The sequence below is a fragment of the Saccopteryx leptura genome, chromosome 2 (assembly GCF_036850995.1).
Source record: "Saccopteryx leptura isolate mSacLep1 chromosome 2, mSacLep1_pri_phased_curated, whole genome shotgun sequence".
Taxonomy (NCBI): Eukaryota; Metazoa; Chordata; class Mammalia; order Chiroptera; family Emballonuridae; genus Saccopteryx; species Saccopteryx leptura.
In genome coordinates this window covers 149,865,217-149,880,422 of record NC_089504.1, presented here as the reverse complement: position 1 = coordinate 149,880,422, position 15,206 = coordinate 149,865,217, and positions in this window count along the sequence as shown.

Below are 15,206 nucleotides of genomic sequence, written 5' to 3'. Positions count from 1 at the left end.
ATTCTTGAATTTAACCGTTTATCTAACTTCCTCCACCACCATTGTAGCCCAAGCCACTGTTATCTTTCATCTCTCAGTGCACTCCTAAGTCATCTGTTTCCTCTCTCCTCCTTTCCTGATGCCTCATAAAGTCTATAACAGTAGGCAGTCATCCTCTTAAAAATATAAGTAACATCATGTCAATCCAGTGCTCAAATTACTTCAATACTTTCCTGTCACATTTAGAGTAAAATCTATTGTCTTTGCCATTAGGCTGTGCCTGATTTGCCTCCTCGCTACTTCTCTTCATCTCCTATCATTTATTTACTCCTTGATGCTGGACTCCAGACACGTGGACTTTTGCTATCTATCAAATACTCTCAGCACCCCCCCCCCTCAGGACCTTTGCACTTATCATTCCCCATTCCTGGAGCACTCTACCCCAGATCATCAAAGAGTAGCTCCCGATCTCGTTTCCTGCTGACCTCTTCTAAAAAGCAAATTTGTCCTCCTCTATTTCTTTACTTTGCTATATTTTTATTTAGAAAGCTTATCGGCCCTGGCCGGTTGGCTCAGCGGTAGAGCGTCGGCCTGGCGTGCGGGGGACCCGGGTTTGATTCCTGGCCAGGGCACATAGGAGAAGCGCCCATTTGCTTCTCCACCCTCCCCCTTCCTCTCTGTCTCTCTCTTCCCCTCCCGCAGCCAAGGCTCCATCGGAGCAAAGATGGCCCGGGCGCTGGGGATGGCTCCTTGGCCTCTGCCCCAGGCGCTAGAGTGGCTCTGGTCGCGGCAGAGTGACACCCCAGAGGGGCAAAGCGTCGCCCCTGGTGGGCGTGCCGGGTGGATCCCGGTCGGGCGCATGCGGGAGTCTGACTGTCTCTCCCCATTTCCAGCTTCAGAAAAATACAAAAATAAATAAATAAATAAATAATAAATAAAATAGAAAGCTTATCATCACATCATGTAATATTACATTCTTATTTTTAATGTTATGTGTTGTCTGTCACCCGGATTTGTTATTTCAAATTTGTTTTATATGGTTTAAGCCTTCTCCTGGCTCTGGAAATGGACATTTTACCCAGAATAGGCCATTTCTGGTCATAGTGATTGGTTTGGGATTAGACAAGTGAAACCAATAAATATCTGCTTACTATTGTTACTAAGACATTTTGGAAGGAGAAGCTCTAATTTTGTTGAGTTGCTAAATTAGGAGCTATTAGTGGCCATATTACCAAACTATGGGCGAGACTGTTTGAAAATAAAGACACCAAAGAGGAAAATAGCATGAGAAGAAGGAAAGAGAAATTCTTGAACACATAGTTTGAGTGCTTGGATCTTCAGTTCAGTGATCTAGAGTTCTTTTTTTCACTTAAGACAATTGATTTTCAGCAACCAATAGATGCTTGGATTTTCAGTTCAACGATTTAATAAATTTGTTTTCACTTAAACCAATTCAATTTTCAACAACCAAAAGATTCTGATAAATATTTTTACATTGCATTACTTCTATATTTGCCTCAACATTCATGCATGGATGTATGGGTAAATCAGATTTTATTGAAGGTTTGCTGTATCTAAAGAGAGTTACCAAATGCAGGGTTGTAGTAATAATAAGACAATTTATTAATATTATTTTAATAGCATAACAATAATTATGTAATATAATAAAATAATAATCTAAACTTATACACTAACCATAACTTCCCACAATCTAAGCCTGGGAAACCAACCTAAGAAGTTGAGCAAATTACCATGCTCAACTTCATACTCCATCCTCCAATATGTACCTCTCTACAAAAGAGCCTTTTCTTTCTAAATTGCCATGGGATAAACTTTCCCCATCTTTTGGGAAATCATACAGGGGTCATAGTGGGATGAGGAAGAGTGATGGGGAGAGGCAGCTCCAACAGGCCAACCCAAGTTCACCTCTGGCATTCTAAGTGCCACAGAACAGCCCCAAGTATACACGTGTACTCCAAATCCAGACTATTATTTAAGTTCCCCTACTGGGGTGAGATGTAGACACTCTGTCCAGCAAGTATGTCCTTTTGTCCATCAATTAATTAACTGCTGGATCACAAACATATGTGCCCCAATGATTCTCATGGAAAATGTCATTAAGCCTATCAGAAAGAAATTAGGATGTTTTCCCTAAACACGTCCTGGAGACGTGCAGAATAGTATTGTCTTTTTCTTGATCTTACTCCAAATTTTATCATAAAGTATAATCTTTCAGACATAATTGAAATATGAGAAGGTCTCAGTAGTGTGCCATAATGCATAGTTGCTGATTTGATTTTCAGCCCAGGGATCCTCCCCTTCCCCAGTGACCTGATCTGAAAGAGGTAAAATAGAAAATTATCTGCAGAGGACACAGCTTTATTCTTTTAGTTGCAATATCTTTCCTCTTCTGGGTCTGTGGCTTCTTGAAAAGTTCTAAGTTTCTCAACCAGAGTAGATAGTCAATAACTAGGTGTTGAATTAACAACTGAAGACTGCCATAGTTAAGTGCATGGATTCACCACTCCTGAATTTGGTAGTGGGCTTGATTTTTATATATTACTAAACAGAAGTGGATTTGGAGTCTTTATTTTGGAGCAATATTTTGGTTTTCTAAAAGTCACTGATTTAAATAAGAATATGAGGAAATAAGTTAGTCCTTAAGCATCCACTACAATGGTATTGAACCCCTATTGGCCAGAAGAGAGCAGAGTCCCTGTGGGAATGTGACATGATAGATAGATTTTGATAAGGCGGGAAGGTTTCAGAGCATATGGTACCACCTAGGAAAGGTGGGAGTAAGTGACAAAGACAGGCTGATGGGGAACAAAGGGAGAAATAATTTCCAGAAAGGGATAGGATAGGAAATCTCTAAACATTCTGTTTATCCAAATTCATCATTCATGTATTAATATGTTATTTTATCAAAATTATTGAGTACCTACTATTTGTCAGGCATTGTGTTTGGGACTATAAATACACAGATGAGCTCAATCAACACGACCCCCGCCTGAGGGAGCTTACAGATTAGAGAAAGTCATTCAAATCAAACAAATAAGTACATATGTAAGTACAGGTTTTGATAAGAACTATGGAAGAAAATAACAGATGCTATGAGAGCTACTTTAAGTCTGGGGGCAGGGCGGTTTGGAGCTCTCTCTGGTAAGGTGAAAACTGAAGAATGAAGTCATGTGGAGAGTTGGGAGAAATGTATTTTAGGCAGAGGAAAGAGTTGTATGAAGTCCCTGACATGGGAAGGCGATTGGGATGTTCAAGGAATTCAAAGGTTAATGTGACCTTGGAGTTTTCCAGGACTAGTGAGAAGACAGTGGCCTGAGGCAGATTCAGAGATAGGGGAATCACAAGGACCTTTCAAGCCATGCTGAGGAGTTTGAGTTCTCTTGTGTGAGCAATGGGAAGCCATAAAAGGGTGTCAAGTAGAGAAAGGACATTATGTTATTCATGTGTTAAAGGATCACTCTGGCTGCCTTGTGGAGAGTGAAATGGAGAGGCCCTGAGTGAAGCAGAGATATTAGAAGACTGTTACAGTAGTTCAGGGAAGAATTGATGATAGCTTGGACTAGGGTGGTGATGAAAGGTGGAGACAATTGGATAAATTGTATGTAAAAATAGACTCGTTAAGACTTGGTCATTGGAGATTGAGCAGAAGTGTCAAATGTTTTTTGAGTAATATCTATCACGAGCAATTGGGGAACTGCTGGGAAAGACATGCTGGAGATGTGAGGATGTAAGGCGAGGAGTAGAAAATCAAGAGTTCAATGTTTGACACATTACATTTGAAATCCCTGTGAGGTAGCTAACAGGAGATACTCTGGAATGAAGCTCTGTAAGGAAGACTACTAAGTGAGAGGTACAAATTTGTCAATCATTCACATGTACAAATACCATCTGAAGCCATGAGTGTGGGTGACATTACAGAGGCAAGAAGAAGAGGGGAAGTAGATGTCCTGCCACCAAATCCTGAGAAACTATAGCAGAGGCAGGAATCACAATCATTTAATATTCAGGCTTTTGTGAGTTAATGAGAAGAAAGACTTTCAGAAATCAACCAAGTTAGTGGCCACATGGTCTTTCTTCTTATAATGTACTCTTATATACTAATAACAATTTATGCCCAACTCAGTAGCTAAAACAACATATGTACATTTATTCTTGAGTTTCTGGAGATCAAAGTCCAAAATTGGGCTAAAATCACAGCCTTGGCAAGGCTGCATTCCTTCGGAAGGCTCAGGGAAAAGCCTGTTCCCTTGCACTTCTCTGACTTCTCCAGCTGCCCACATTTCTTGGCTTGTGACCTGCCCGCATCTTCAAAGCCAGCAAACAACAGGTCAAGCCTTTCTTATGCTGTATCACTCTGACACTGACTGTCTTCTCTCTCTCTTTTATTTTTAATGACCCCTTGTGATTACTTTGAACCTTCCTTTTTTTTATAAATAAAATTTTTATTAATGTTAATGGAGTGACATCAATAAATCAGGGTACATATATTCAAAGAAAACATGTCCACGTTATCTTGTCATTCAATTATGTTGCATACCCATCACCCAAAGTCAGATTGTCCTCCATCACCCTCTATCCAGTTTTCTTTGTGCCCCTCCCCCTCTCCCTCCTTCCCTTCCATGCCGCCCCCCCACCCCCAGTAACCACCACACTCTTGTCCATGACTCTTAGTCTCGTTTTTATGTCCCACCAATGTATGGAATCATGTAGTTCTTGTTTTTTTCTGATTTATTTATTTCACTCCGTATAATGTTATCAAGATTCCACTATTTTGTTGTAAAGGATCCGATGTCATCATTTCTTATGGCTGAGTAGTATTCCATAGTGTGTATGTGCCACATCTTCTTTACCCAGTCTTCTATTGAAGGGCTTTTTGGTTGTTTCCATGTCTTGGCCACTGTGAACAATGCTGCAATGAACATGGGGCTACATGAAGATGCGAGCATGTCCTTACGTATCAATGTTTCTGAGTTTTGGGGGTATATACTCAGTAGAGGGATTGCTGGGTCATAAGGTAGTTCTATTTTCAGTTTTTTGAGGAACCACCATACTTTCTTCCATAGTGGTTGTACTACTTTACATTCCCACCAACAGTGAATGAGGGTTCCTTTTTCTCCACAGCCTCTCCAACATTTGCTATTCCCTGTCCTGTTGATAATAGCTAATCTAACAGGTGTGAGATGGTATCTCATTGTAGTTTTGATTTGCATTTCTCTAATAACTAGTGAACATGAGCATCTTTTCATATATCTGTTGGCCATTTGTATTTCTTCCTGGGAGAAGTGTCTGTTCATGTCCTCTTCTCATTTTTTTATTGGATTGTTTGTTTGTTTGTTGTTGAGTTTTATGAGTTCTTTGTATATTTTGGATATTAGACCCTTATCTGAGCTGCTGTTTGAAAATATCATTTCCCATTTAGTTGGCTTTCTCTTTATTTTGTTGTCAGTTTCTCTTGCTGAGAAAAAACTTTTTAGTCTGATGTAGTCCCATTCATTTATCTTTGCCTTCACTTCTCTTGCCTTTGGAGTCAAATTCATAAAATGCTCTTTAAAACCCAGGTCCATGAGTTTAGTACCTATGTCTTCTTCTATGTACTTTATTGTTTCAGGTCTTATATTTAGGTCTTTGATCCATTTTGAATTAATTTTTGTACAAGGGGACAAGCTGGGGTCGAGTTTCATTCTTTTGTATGTGGCTTTCCAGTTTTCCCAGCACTGTTTGTTGAAGAGGCTTTCTTTTCTCCATTGTGTGTTGTTGGCCCCTTTATCGAAAATTATTTGACCATATATATGTGGTTTTATTTCTGGATTTTCTATTCTGTTCCATTGGTCCGAGTGTCTATTTTTCTGCCAATATCATGCTGTTTTGATTGTCATGGCCCTATAATATAGTTTAAAGTCAGGTATTGTAATGCCCCCAGCTTCATTCTTTTTCCTTAGGATTGCTTTGGCTATTCTGGGTTTTTTATAGTTCCATATATATCTGATGATTTTTTGTTCCATTTCTTTAAAAAATGTCATAGGAATTTTGATGGCAATTGCATTAAATTTATAAATTGCTTTGGGTAATATGGTCATTTTGATTATATTTATTCTTCCTATTCAAGAACAAGGAATATTTTTCCATCTCATTGTATCTTTTTCGATTTCCCTTAACAATGCTTTGTAGTTTTTGTTATATAGGTCCTTTACATTCTTTGTTATGTTTATTTCTAGGTATTTTTTTGTTGTTGTTGTTGCAATCGTGAAGGGTATTATTTTTTTGAGTTCGTTTTCTAATAGTTCATTGTTGGCATATAGAAAGGCTATGGACTTTTGTATATTAATTTTGTATCCTGCGACCTTACTGTATTGGTTTATTGTTTCTAGTAATCTTTTTGTGGATTCTTTGGAGTTTTCGATGTACAGGATCATATCATCTGCAAAAAGTGATACCTTTACTTCTTCTTTTCCAATATGGATGCCTTTTATTTCTTTCTCTTGTCTGATTGCTCTGGTCAGAACTTCTAGCACCACATTAAATAAGAGTGGAGAGAGTGGACAACCCTGTCTTGTTCCTGATTTAAGGTGGAAAGTCCTCAATTTTATGCCATTTAATATGATGTTGGCTGATGGTTTATCATATATGGCCTTTATCATGTTGAGGTACTTTCCTTCTATACCCATTTTGTTGAGTGTCTTAAACATAAAGTTTTTTTGAATTTTATCGAATGCCTTTTCTGCATCTATTGATATGATCATGTGTTTTTTGTTCTTTGTTTTGTTGATATGGTGTATTACGTTAACCGTTTTATGTATGTTGAACCATCCTTGAGATTCTGGGATGAATCCCACTTGATCATGGTGTATTATTTTTTTAATATGTTGTTGTATTCAATTTGCCAGTATTTTGTTTAGTATTTTAGCATCTGTATTCATTAGAGATATTGGTCTGTAGTTTTCTTTTTTTGTGGCGTCCTGGCCAGGTTTCGGTATGAGGGTTATGTTGGCCTCATAAAATGTGTTTGGAAGTATTGCTTCTTCTTTAATTTTTTGGAAGACTTTGAGTAGAATAGGAACAAAGTCTTCTTTGAATGTTTGATACAATTCACTATATAAGCATCTGGGCCTGGACTTTTATTTTTGGGGAGGTTTTTAATAGTTTTTTCTATTTCCTCCCTGCTAATTGGTCTATTTAGGCTTTCTGCTTCTTCATGACTCAGTCTAGGAAGGTTGTATTGTTCTAGGAATTTATCCATTTCTTCTAGATTGATGAATTTGGTGGCATATAGTTTTTCATAGTATTCTACACTAATTCTATGTATATCTATGATGTCTGTGGTGATTTCTCCTCTTTCATTTTGGATTTTGTTTATAAGAGTCCTTTTTCTTTTTTCCTTGGTGAGTCTTGCCAAGGGTGTGTCAATTTTGTTGATCTTTTCAAAGAACCAGCTCCTTGTTTTATTAATTTTTTCTATAGTTTTTCTGTTCTCTATTTCATTTATTTCTGCTCTGATTTTTATTATTTCCTTTCTTCGGCTGGTTTTGGGTTATCTTTGTTCTTCTTCTTCTAGTTCCTTAAAGTGTGAAGTTAAGTGGTTCACTTGGGCTCTCTCTTGTTTGTTCATATAGGCCTAAAGTGATACGAACTTCCCTCTTATTACTGCTTTTGCTGCATCCCAGAGATTCTGATATGTTGTATTGTCATTTTCATTTGTCTGTATATGTCTTTTGATCTCTGCGCTTATTTCTTCTTTGACCCATTCATTTTTTAAAAGTATATTGTTTAGTTTCCACATTTTTGTGGGTTTTTTTCCTTTTTTTTGCAGTTGAATTCTAGTTTCAAGGCTTTATGATCAGAAAATATGCTTGGTACAATTCAATTTTTCTGAATTTGCTGATGTTATTTTTGTGGCCCAACATATGGTCAATTCTTGAGAATGTTTCATGTATACTAGAGAAAAATGTATACTCTTGTTGCTTTGGGATGAAGTGTCCTGTAGATGTCTATCATATCCATGTGCTCTAGTGTTTCTTTTAAGGCCAATATATCTTTATTGATTTTCTGTTTGGATGACTGATCTAGAGCCATCAGCGGTGTATTGAGGTCTCCAAGTATGATTGTATTTTGGTCAGTTTTTGTTTTTAGGTCAATAAGTAGCTGTCTTATATATTTTGGTGCTCCTTGGTTTGGTGCATATATAGTAAGGATTGTTATGTCTTCTTGATTTAGTGTCCCCTTAATCATTATGAAATGACCATTTTTGTCTCAGTACTTTTGCTGTCTTGTAGTCAGCATTATTAGATATGAGTATTGCTACACCTGCTTTTTTTTTTGGATGTTATTTGCTTGGAGTATTGTTTTCCAGCCTTTCACTTTGAATTTGTTTTTATCCTTGTTGCTTAGATGTGTTTCGTGTAGGCAGCATACAGTTGGATTTTCTTTTTTTAATCCATTCTGCTACTCTGTATCTTTTTATTGGTGAGTTTAATCCATTTACATTTAGTGTAATTATTGACACTTGTGGGTTCCCTATTGCCATTTTATAAATTACTTTCTGTTAGTTTTATATCTTGTTTGATTCTTCTCTTTTGTTTTTCTATCATTTGTTTTTGTTTGTTTATATTCCATACTTCTTTCCTCTGTTACTACCTTTTTTAAGTCATGTGCTTCTGTGGTGGTTTTTTCAAGGGTGGTTACCATTAAGTAATGAGAAGGGTACCTACCATATTCATTGTAGTACCGTATCTTATGAGTGTTTCTGCACTTCATCGTCCTTTGCTACTGTTTATCTCCGTCCTCTTCCGTTTTTTTTGCTTTTGTTGTCACAGATTAAATTTGGTTTTATTGTGTTTTTGGTGGAGTTTTTACTTGTGGTTTTGTTTTGTTTTGTTCTTTGAATCTGGTGGAAAACCCCTTTTAGTATTTCCTGGAGTGGGGGTTTTCTGATGATAAATTTTCTCATCTTTTCTGTATTTGTGAATGTTTTTATTTCTTCTTTGTATTTGAAAAATAGCTTTGATGTGTATAGTATTTTTGGCTTAAAGTTCCTCTCTTTCAGGGCTTTAAATATTGGGGTCCACTCTCTTCTAGCTTGTAGAGTTTCTGCTGAGAAATCTGATGATAATCTAATAGACCTTCCTTTATATGTTGTACTCTTCTTTTCCCTGGCTGCATTGAGTATTTTTACTTTGTCGTTGGTTTGTGCCATTTTCATTATGATGTGCTTTGGAGTAGGTTTGTTGTGTTTAAGAAAACTCAGTGTTCTGTTTGCTTCTTGAATTTGAGGTCTTAGTTCTTTCCACAGGCTTGGGAAGTGCTTGTCTATTATTTGTTTGACTATATTCTCCATTCCATTTTCTCTCTCTTCTCCCTCTGATATACCTATTATTCTTATGTTATTCTTTTTGATGGAGTCAGACAATTCCTGTATGGCTTTCTCATTTTTTAAAATTTTTGAGTCTCTCTCTTCTTCTCTCTGTTGTGCCTGAAGTTGCTTGTCTTCTATGTCACTAATCTTACCTTCTATCTAGCCTGCTCTATTAGCTAAACTTGTTACCTCAGTTTTGAGTTCATGAATTGAGTTTATCATCTCTGTTTGATTTGTTTTTATAGTTTCAATTTCCTTGGAAATATATTCTTTGTGTTTGTTGAGTTGTTTTCTGAGCTCCCTATATTGCCTTTCTGTGTTTTCTTGTATATCTCTGAGTATTTTTAGGATTTCTATTTAAAATTCTCTGTCATTTAGCTCCAAGTTTTCCAATATATTAAATTTTTTCTCCATAGATGTTGCCACATCTCTGCTACTTCTTTATCTTTTATATCCATGATATTTGATGTTCTTTTTCTTAATGGCATCTGAGGGTGGTCTTGTTGATAGCTCTAAAGAGAATTGATAAAGAATAAAAAGTAAAAAATAAATAATAATAAAAAGTAAAAAAAGATGGAAAAAATTTGGAAGAAAAAGGAAACACACAGAAAAAATAATAATTTAGCCTTACCAGGTAGTGGCACAGTGGATAGAGCGTTGGACTAAGATGCGGAAGAACCCAGGTTCGAGACTCCAAGGTCGCCAGCTTGAGCACATGCTCATCTTGCTTGAGCAAAAAGCTCACCAGCTTGGACCCAAGGTCGCTGGCTCGAGCAAGGGGTTACTCGGTCTGCTGAAGGCCCGTGGTCAAGGCACATATGAGAAAGCAATCAATGAACAACTAAGGTGTCGCAACCAAAAACTGATGATTGATGCTTCTCATCTCTCTCTGTTCCTGTCTGTCTGTCCCTATCTATCTCTCTCTCTCTGTCCCTGTAAAAAATAATAATAATAAATAAATAATTTATTACTTCTTTCCTTTTTCTTCTTCTTTTCCCCTTCTCTCCCCTCCTCCTTAGGAAAATTCGTGATGAACTGTGATTATGCTAATTGGAACCAAAACTGCCTATAACAGAGGGCCTGAGTTGAGGGGAAGTGTTCAAGGGGCAAAAAATGAAGTAGGGACCCACAAAATGCAAAAAAAGAAAAAATTTGGGTCAAGTATAAAATGATTTGCTTGTTAATGATGGTCGACTAAGAAGTATAGTGAGAGGGATAAGAGGGAAACAGGAAAAAGGAAAAAAAAAACAACTATTGTATTAAGTGGAGCAAAAACTAAATAGAATGGAGATCCTGTGTTGGGAGGAATGCTAATGAGTTAAAAAACGAAGTAGAAAGCACCCAAAATGCCACAAAAAAACCCCTTGAGTCCCAAATTAAATAATTTGTTCATGATTGAGGATTGAATAAAGAGAGGAAAAGTAAAAGGAGAAAAGAAGAAACTAATAGAGAGGGAGAAATAAGAAAAAGGGGAAAAGGAAAAGAAAAAAAAACCAAAAAGAGAGAGAGACAGAGAGAGTTAAGGGTTTTGGAGTGTAACTCTCATGTAGAGTAAGGAAGAAGAAAAGAAATAAAATGTAACACTTATGGGTAGTGTAGTTCAAGAAGAGGAAAGAATAAGATGGGCAGAGAATAAAAGGACCAAGGTGGAGGAAGTAGAAATAATAATAATAAAGGGAAGAAGATGAAAGAAACAAAAAAATAGTGGAACAAGTTATAAAGTCTGTGGATTTTTCTTGATTTTGAGAGGTTAACTTCTTCCTTTTTCTTTCCTCTCCCTCTTCCTGGTTGGTGACTCTGTACCCCAAGCTCTGCCCTTGTGGCACGCTTAGGTAGAGATTTGTAGTTGATGTGACTCTACGGTGATGTCATATATTAGGCTTCAGTCTCGTTGATAGTCAAGGCTTGTTAGCATTTGCAGGCTCCTACAATGAGAGAGTTCGTTTTCCCGGAGCCTCTCTCCTAGTCTCTCCTTCCTGAATTAGCAGCCTGATGATCCAGCTATGAGGCTGCCGCTGCCTCTGACTGGGGAGTAAGAGGCTCAAAGAGCTGACAAATCCCCACCTTATCCCCACTCTATGCAGGGCTTTGGGTAAGGCTCTGGCAGTCAGAGCCACCAGCGTAATCAGGCAGGGCTGGGAGCCAACTGCTCTCAAGGTGACTTTCTATGAGCCTCTGGGTCTGTTCAGCATGCCTAGCACTCTGTGGGACCACTCTCCCCAGGCTTTCTGCACTTTGTAACATGTTTTGGCTGAGAAGAAGGTGCCCTAGTCGCTGCCTGCAGTACAGGAGGTCTTAACATCTGCCAAGTCCCTCTTTTTAGCGTATATCCCTGAGTATGAAAGCTCTGCCAATCAGAAGTTGCCCCCACCCCTTTAGCAAGAGGCACTAAAAAATATCATGCCTCTTGTCTTAGATCGCTGAACTGAGAGAGATCTTGTCAATTAGAGCCACGTATGTCAGTTGGGAGGTGAGCAGACTGTGGGTTAAGCTAATTTCAGTGATTGGATCTGCTGATCTCCTCCAGAAAGGACTGCAAGCTGCCTGTGCACCCCTCCCCTGATGCTTGATTGTTAGCTTGAATGGCTGGGTGAGGCACCCCACCCACCCAGAGAAGCTAGGGGGTAGGGAAGTTTGCTTTGGCGCACTCCCCACTGGTATCTGCTGCTTGTGTGGCGCGGGCATTTGCTCGCGTGGGCTGATTCACCACAGGCACACTCTTTCCTCGGCTTGAACGAACATCCATTCTGCAGCCTAGCTTCCTCCACACCCTTAGCCCCCCCCTCCAACTCTCAGTTCCAAGTGAAAGCAGCCTTTGCTCAGGTTAGTGAGGAAGGCGGAGTGTTCCTTTCTCCGTCTTATTTCCTTCAGGGTTGATTATATATTTAGTCAATTTTTCGCTCGATCCTACCTTTGCCTTCAGTGTATGGAACTCCCAGACACTCCAAGGATAGATTTTTCTCTCTCTGGTTGATGAACTTGTTGAAAGTTTGGGGAGATTTATCGGTCACGCTCCTCATGGTGCCATTTCTCTGACGTCACTCCTCAACCTTCCTTTTTAATCAAGGATACTCTCCCCATTTTAAGATTTGCTGAGCAGCAACCTTAATTCCATCTGCAATGTTAATTCTCCCCTTGCCGTGAAACAACATATTCACAGGGTCAGTAAACTAGGGTGTGGATTTCTTTGGGGTTCATTATTTGGCCTACCAAACCTGACAAGCTTTGTTTGTTCCCCTTTGGAAAAATGCAGAAGGTGCACACTACTTAAGTCCTGGAAAGAAGTCCTCTCTGATAGGCCAAAAGGGTGACATTTGACAAAAGTAGTGAGATATATTTGTATGTCTGTGTGCCCATACCTATATTTAAGCAATACACCCAGTTAGAATAAGAAAGAGAAATTTTATTGGTTAGGAACTTTTTATACTTTCCTTGTCAACTAAAATAGCTATTTGTTTGAATAAGAATCCTTAGGTTGTTATCATAACTAATGTTTCTTTCTTAGTCCATTTGGGCTGTGATAACATAATACCAAAGGCTAGGTAGCTTATGAACAACTAAAATTTATTTCTCACAAGTGCGGAGGTTGGGAAGTTCAAGATCAAGGTGTTGGTGATTTTCAGTGTCTAGGTTTATAGGTGGCCATCTTCTTGCTATGAACTCACAAGGTAGAAGGAGCAAAGGAACTTTCTAAGGTCTCTTATAAAGGCACTAATCCATTCATGAGGGCTCCATCCTAATGGCCTAATCACCCCAAAGGCCCCAACTCCAAATATCATTACACTGGGGATTACTATTTCAACATATGACTTTTGGAGATACACAAACATTCAATCAATATCAGTCTCTTAGTAAATCATAATGTTATTTGATCCTTATTAGAATGGTTAAAAACAAACAAAAAACCTTGACAATACCAAATATTTGTAGAACCTAGAGCTTTCATGCATTGCTGGTAGGAATGCAAATGGTGTAGCCTTTCTGGCAGTTCTACAGAAGGTTAGATGTAGAACAATCTTACTTCTATGTGCTTATCCAAGATAAGTAAAAACTTATATTCACATAAAACCTAGACATGACTGTTTACAGTGGGTTTATTTGTAATCGTCAAAATCTGGGAACAATTCGGCCTGACCTGTGGTGGTGCAGTGGATAAAGCGTCGACCTGGAAATGCTGAGGTTGCCGGTTCGAAACCCTGGGCTTGCCTGGTCAAGGCACATATGGGAGTTGATGCTTCCTGCTCCTCCCCCCTTCTCTCTCTCTGTCTCTCTCTCCTCTCCCTCTCTCTCTCTCTCCTTTCTAAAATGAATAAATTAAAAAAATCTGGGAACAATTCAAATACTCCTTAACTGGGGAATAGATAAACAAATGGTGGTACAATCACATAATGAAATACTATTCAGGAGTAAAAGAGGAACAGACCTCTAATAAATGCAAGAAACATGGGTGAATATCTAATGCACTATGTTAAGAGAAGGAATCCAAACTAAATTGACTCCATGTTATATGCCTTTTTGTGACATTCTGGGAAAAACAAAGTTATATATAGAGAAAATAGGTCAGTGGTTGCCAAGGACTGGAGGTGAGGAAAGGAGTTGACTAGAGAATGACTCAACAGAATTTTCTGGGCAATAAAACTGTTTCTATATCTTAACTGTGGCGGTGGTCACAAGAATGTAAGTGTTTATCAAAACGCTGTCTTAGCCCACTAGACTAGAAAGAGTACATTTTTACTCTATGTAAATTATATATTATTTTTTAAAAAAAGAATGTAAAAAATTTTGTAAGTAAACTTTTCATTTTATTTATTGATTTTAGAGAGAGAGGAATGGAGAGAGAGAGAAACAGGAACATTGGTCTGTTTCTGTATGTGCCCTGACTGGGAATATAGCCGGTGACCTCCGTGTTTCAGAGTGACGTTCTTACCAACTGATGCAATTGGCCAGGGCTGTACACAAATTCCATAGGTCTTTATGTTTTAAGAAAAGTCCCATCCTAGGTCTGTATTTTTATATAGTATTAATTTTTCTACTGTCTTAGAGATAGCTAAGTGAATCTATGTCCCACTTAAGCTAATAGAATGAAGATCCTTCATGAGAATTTGCTATCCCATCTTTGTTGAAAGACATCATAGGAAGAACAATGAACCAGGGAGTGATGAAATCAGAGTTTCAATACCAGATAGTCACTAAGTAGTTTTTTTTTTTTTTTTAATTTTAGGCACGTTAATAAGCTTTCTAGGGCTTATCTTGCCCTATCTGTAAAATGGAAAAAGGCATGATCAAACCTATCACATAAAGTATTTAAATATCAAAAGCCAAATGAAAAGTATACATTAAAATGCTTGTCAAAATTAAGAGTCCCCTTCCATAATAAAGTATTATTACTTCTTAATAACTTACTATTTAATGATCACTGGCTCTGCTGGGCTGTGAGGTAAGCAGTAACTTATAATCATCACAACAATCATTTGTGGCTGTTACCAGTGTTACAGCAACTCTAATTTACAGAGAAAGAAATTGGAGTTTTCAGAAGTGCCCAAGTTACCCAGATCTATGAGGTCAAGTGGAGACAGAATTCAGTGCTGTCTGACCCAAGGCCCCTTCATCTTGTTCTTTCAGAGTTGTTTTCTCCTTAAAGGAAAATGATCAAGTTGGACTATGATATACACATACAGAGAATCATATTGCACATACATGTATACATTATATATATATATATATATAGTATGAGAAAGCCAATTATCTACTAACCCATTGAAGTTTTTGATCAATGTAGATGTAAAAAAGACAAAGAGGGTAGAGTAAAAGAAATCAGCATTTTTATTACTTGGCTGACATAAATTTACTTGGAACA